At 41.4% G+C, this 5,621-nt stretch overlaps 1 pseudogene; it reads right to left on the bottom strand.

Moving 5' to 3' along the window:
* Positions 1–5,152: 5,152 nt before the first annotated feature.
* Positions 5,153–5,283, bottom strand: LOC148354589 (U2 spliceosomal RNA; annotated as a pseudogene).
* Positions 5,284–5,621: the final 338 nt, after the last annotated feature.

Below are 5,621 nucleotides of genomic sequence, written 5' to 3'. Positions count from 1 at the left end.
CTGAATGATTTCATGCCCGAGAACAATCTCTTTGAATCAATGCAATCAGGATTCAGGGCTAACCACTCTACTGAGACAGCTCTGATTAAGGTAACCAATGATCTCCTACGGGCAATGGACTCGGGCGCATCATCACTTTTGCTGCTGCTGGACCTTAGTGCTGCATTTGACACAGTGGACCATATCATCTTGCTAGAACGGTTGGAAAAATGGATTGGTCTCTCAGGAAGCGTCCTATTATGGTTCAGATCCTACCTCTCAGATAGGACACACTGCGTTAAATATGGCGAATTGACATCTGAGCCATTTAGTGTTACTTGTGGTGTTCCGCATGGTTCAGTGCTTGGCCCCCTTCTCTTCAGCATTTATATGCTTCCACTAGGTGATAGTATTCGTAAGTATAATATCAGTTTCCATTGCTACGCAGATGACACTCAACTCTATCTCCCGATGGAGGAATCTGCCACACTAAACTGTGGAACTTTGGAGGCCTGCCTCACTGAGATAAAAGAGTGGATGTCACTCAATTTCCTGCGTCTTAACCCTGAAAAGACTGAAATGTTAGTTATTGGTCCTTCTAAGTCCCGTGACTTATTCTCTAAAACCGCAGTGAACTTGGACAATTGCCACATCACACAGAGTGACTCACTTAAAAATTTAGGTGTCATTTTCGACCCTGATCTGTCCTTTCAAACACATGTGAAGAAAATTACTAGAACCGCTTTCTTCCATCTCCGTAACATTGCTAAAATTCGTCCTATACTTTCTCAGTCGGATGCGGAAATCATAATTCATGCGTTTGTTACCTCCCGTCTCGACTACTGTAAAGCACTACTTTCCGGTCTTCCGATGACCAGACTCAAGAGTCTTCAGCTGGTACAAAATGCTGCAGCGAGGCTTTTAACAAGGACAAAAAAGTACGATCACATCACCCCAATTTTGGCTAACCTGCATTGGCTCCCTGTTAGCCTAAGATGCGATTTTAAGGTTCTCCTACTACTATACAAAATCATACATGGACTTTCCCCCTCATATCTTTCAGATCTGATCTACCCCTATGTCCCGGTCCGAAGCCTTCGTTCCGAGAGCGCCGGTCTCCTGGTGATCCCAAGAGCCAAGAAGTGTTCCGCTGGTTCGAGAGTGTTCTCCATCCGGGCACCGGTGTTGTGGAATGCTCTTCCCCCTGAGATCCGATCTGCAACCTCGGTGGAAATGTTTAAATCTAGGCTTAAAACTCACTTCTACTCTATAGCATACGAGTAACCTGATCTTATATGTAATAACTTGTGAAGCCCTTAGAGACTAATTGTGATTAAGGGCTATACAAATAAAAATGACTTGACTTGAAATGACTTCCACAGGACATTCTACAATGGCCTTTAGGTTGGGTGGAAAAAACAAGAATTACTTAATGCTGGTTTATTGCCAGGTCAAGTCAAGTCAAGTCACATTTATTTATATCGCCCTTAATCACAAAAATGTCTCAAAGGACTGCACAGGATTACAATTACACAATTACCTGATCTTAAACCAACATGCGGGCAAGGAACAACTCAAAACCTCAGCGTGAGGAAAAAGAGAAACCTTGAGAAGGGACCTCACAAGTAGTAATCCCCCTTTCAGGATGACCAGGGTGAATTACATTTAGCATTACAGTACACAAACATAGTAAACACTAGGTAACACGTTGAAAATTTGTCCCGAAGGTGCATGACAGCAACGACGCTCCCAGCCTGTAAACCATTCAAAAAAGTTTATGACGGCCACGACGCAGCTTCCCATCTCTGCCAGCTGGTAAGTGCAGGCGTTAACATGCTTCTGGTCCGCTAACTCATCTCAGATCGTCCTTCTTCGTATCACCACCAGGCAGGCAGTCGGAAAAGGACAGGACAATACAAAATATGAGGTGGGCATCAATCATATACTTTGGAATAGAAGTATGTCTTAAGTCTTGATTTAAAAACTTCCTGTACAAAAACAACTGTGTATAGGGTGCTATACATAAAGAAAACATTATTGGTGGGTTGAGTTCCTGCTCCTCTCAACTTACTATTGGTGATTCTGTCGGTTCAGGTGGGGTGAATGACGCCACCAATACTTGTGGATCAACGGATGGCCTACCACGGAGAACTGCATGCATGGCCTCATAAAAATGCCAGCTTGATGCCGTCTGTTTGAGGAGTTGTTGAATGTAGAGGATGGAAGGGAAGTGAAAGTCGAGGCGTTCGGTGGTATGGGAAGAATGTCCATGTTGGGTGATTTAAATGTGAAGCCTGTGGAAATATGGGAGGTGCAAGAGGCAGTAAAAGAAATGAAAGAGGGGAAGGCGCCTGGGTTGGATCGTTGTACTGCTGAATGCTTGAAAAAAGGTGGCATGATTGACTGGTTAGTACTCTTGTTGAATGTATGCTTTTTAAGTGTTGTGGTTCCTGTTGATTGGTGTAGTGCATATGTGGTGCCATTGTATCAGGGTAAATGTGATAAGTATGATTGTAGCAATTCCAGTTATTTTAGTTTGTTTTCTGTAAGCTGTATGGAAGAGTCTTTATTAAGAGAGTAGGAGGAAAAACAGATGAGGTGGTGATGGAGGAGTAGAGTGGTTTCAGGAAAGGAAGCAGATGTGTGGATCCAGTTTTTGTAGTAAGACAGGTGTTTGAGAAATATTTTGCAAAAGGTGAGGATGTTTGTTTAGCTTTCCTGGACTTGGAAAAGGCGTATGACAGAGTCGATAGAGAGGCATTGTGGCAGGTAATGGTAATGTATGGAGTGGGTGGAAAGTTGTTGGATGCATTGAATAGTTTTTATGTGAACAGCAGAGCATGAGGAGGAGTAGGGAGTGAGACAAGTGACTGGTTCCCTGCGTTGACTGGTGTGAGACAGGGGTGTGTGATTTCACCATGGCTGTTTAATGTGTACATGGATGGAGTGGTGAGAAGAGTGAATGCAAGAGTATTTGGCAGAGGTGTAGAGATGATGGATAACAGTGGAACGGTGTGGCAGGTAAGTCACTTGTTGTTTGCAGATGACGCTTGTGGCTTATTGTGAGGAAAAATTGAGAAAGTTGGTAATGGAGTTTGGAAGGATGTGTGATAGGCGTAAGTCATGTGTGAATGATGGGAAGAGTAAGGTGATGAAGTGTTCACGTGATGGAATGGGGCAAGGCGTTGGAAACAAGGTTGAATGGACAGGTGCTGGAAGAAGTTGAAAGCTTCAGGTACTTGGGTTGTTATGTGGCTGCAGTTGGAATGGAGTGCGAGGTATTGCACAGAGTGAACCAAGGAAGCAAGGTTTTGGGTGCTCTGAGGAAGGTGATGAGTAACAACAGTATGAGTATAGATCAGGGGTCAGCAACCTTTTCTGTGCGGCGTGCCACTTTTTAAATTTCCTTGTAATTCAGTGTGCCACACCAAGATTAATGACTTGCACAACAACCCTTTTTGAACCAAGGTAACTTTTATCTATAAAAAAGTTCCGTGTCACACCATCCGTCAAAAATGTTTGAAAATTAAGTTATGTCAAATATTTCACTGTACTACCTCATAAGCAGATAATTAGTATATAAAAAGAAGAAAATAAGACTTAATATAAAAAATAATGATGCGCTTTATGTTTTTATTTTTTACAGTAAAATCTTAAACCACTTTGTTAAACAAATTACGTTATTAAATGTACTGTGCTACCTCAAGAGCAGATAATTAGTACATAAAAAGTATATAAAAATCTACTGTCACCTACTGATATGGATGACTATTACAGCTCCTCATCTGAAGAGTGCAAAAATACTGAATACATTTTTGGAAAGATAAAATTCCAGCAGCACACTGGTATACCTGACCTATTTATCTTCCACTGTTCTTGTTCATCAATTAACTAAAATATGAATGTGAACAACATGTGGAAAGGCCTGTAGCCATTCTGACTTCAACTTTTTACCACAAGAATTAACCAGGATCAACCATTCGTCATCAACTATAAACTACAATCAAAAAACAAATAATATGGTCAGCTACTATACCATTCATCAATGATATCTTGTTGCAGAAAATATCAAAACTTGAAATAACAGCAGCAATAAAGAAGGCACGCGCGCGCACACACGCACACACCCGCGCGCGCGCACACACACACACACGCCCACGCGCGCGCGCACACACACACACACACAAAAGCTTCTTTAAAATATTCGCCATCAGTAAATGGTTTTCCGTGCTTTGCTATTCAGTGAGCAATTTGTTAGATAGCTTCAGTCGTGGTGTTTTTAGCAGTGACAAAGGTTTTTAGTGTCTGTGTTTGTTTACTACCTGGACACAGCGCGTTTTAATGTCTCGGCCTTGAATTCAATGTTCAATTTTCGTCTCGTAATGACGTTTAACACTTGATGCGCTCTCGGGGCATAATGCACAAAGAGCACGGTCACTTTTTGCACAAAGCCCCAGTCATCTGTCCACGCTGATGGAGAGAGCGCGATCTTGTTATGCCGAGAAATGCATCCCTGCCGAGTTTTGCATCCCCTAGCTACTATCACCACTTTTACCTCGTTTTATCTCACTTTTATATCACTTTTCGGGATCGTGATGGCAAACATAGAACCAAAACCACTTCGTCTTGCATTTGTTGGGAATGTAATAAAATTTAAACCATTTCTGCTTTGTATTTGTTGTGAATGTAATCGAACGGTAATGCACACCGTATATAAATTACTTTTGAGCAGGTAACATGTTTATTTTGCCTTTTTCTACTCAAATCGCTCGTATTGAAACTGTTATGCACTCTACCATAAAGCTTATTTCAGCATAATAAGCTTTATGGTAGATCATAACAGTTCTCAAAAGTGATTTTTATATTGATCCATATATAAGGCGCACCGGATTATAAGGCGCATAGTCATATAGTAAAAATCGGATTTTATGTGCGCCTTATAGTGCGGAAAATACGGTAAATGTTTTTGAGATGAAGTGTTTGAGGAGTATGTTCGGAGTGACAAAATTGGATGGATTGAGGGTTAAGGGTTATTGTTCTATCTTCGTTATTCATTAGCCATTATCCGTTATCGGTCAGTTCATAATACGCTACAAAACCAAGGCGCCGGGACACTTACTCTCAGCCAAAAGGCCGAGCTAAGGTCCTAGCCCCAAAACCTTGCTGCGATCATTGCGAATGCACCGCTTCCGGAAGTACTGTAATACCGGGCAGATGCGTGGAGTGGACAGAGCAAGCTCTTATTCCATCTCCGGGATACAAAAATCAAATCATAAGCAAGGGCCATTTTGTAAATTTAGTAATTGTAACTGAACATGAAGTACACAGCCCAAAAACAACAGCCATGCCGACACCTATAGCAGAACATCCTGATGCTCATATCCTGCATTTTTTTGTTTTTTTGGTTTGAACAAATTTATTGACACTAATAAGTGAAAACAATCATGACAATCTCAACAGCAATTAAGCACATTCACAATATTCTATTTCAATATGACGTTTAACAGCAAACACAATGTGAGGTTTGAACAACCCTTCTCGAAAATCTTAATAGCAACCAAGCATATTCACAATTTCATTATATAACATCTTTGTTAGTGTCAATAGATCCGTCCAGGCCAAAGTCGATTGTTTTTGGTCTG

Source organism: Urocampus carinirostris, chromosome 12 (assembly GCF_059441175.1).
Source record: "Urocampus carinirostris isolate Australia breed hairy pipefish chromosome 12, RoL_Ucar_1.0, whole genome shotgun sequence".
NCBI classification, from domain to species: Eukaryota; Metazoa; Chordata; class Actinopteri; order Syngnathiformes; family Syngnathidae; genus Urocampus; species Urocampus carinirostris.
This window is presented reverse-complemented; position numbering and strand designations above follow the sequence as displayed.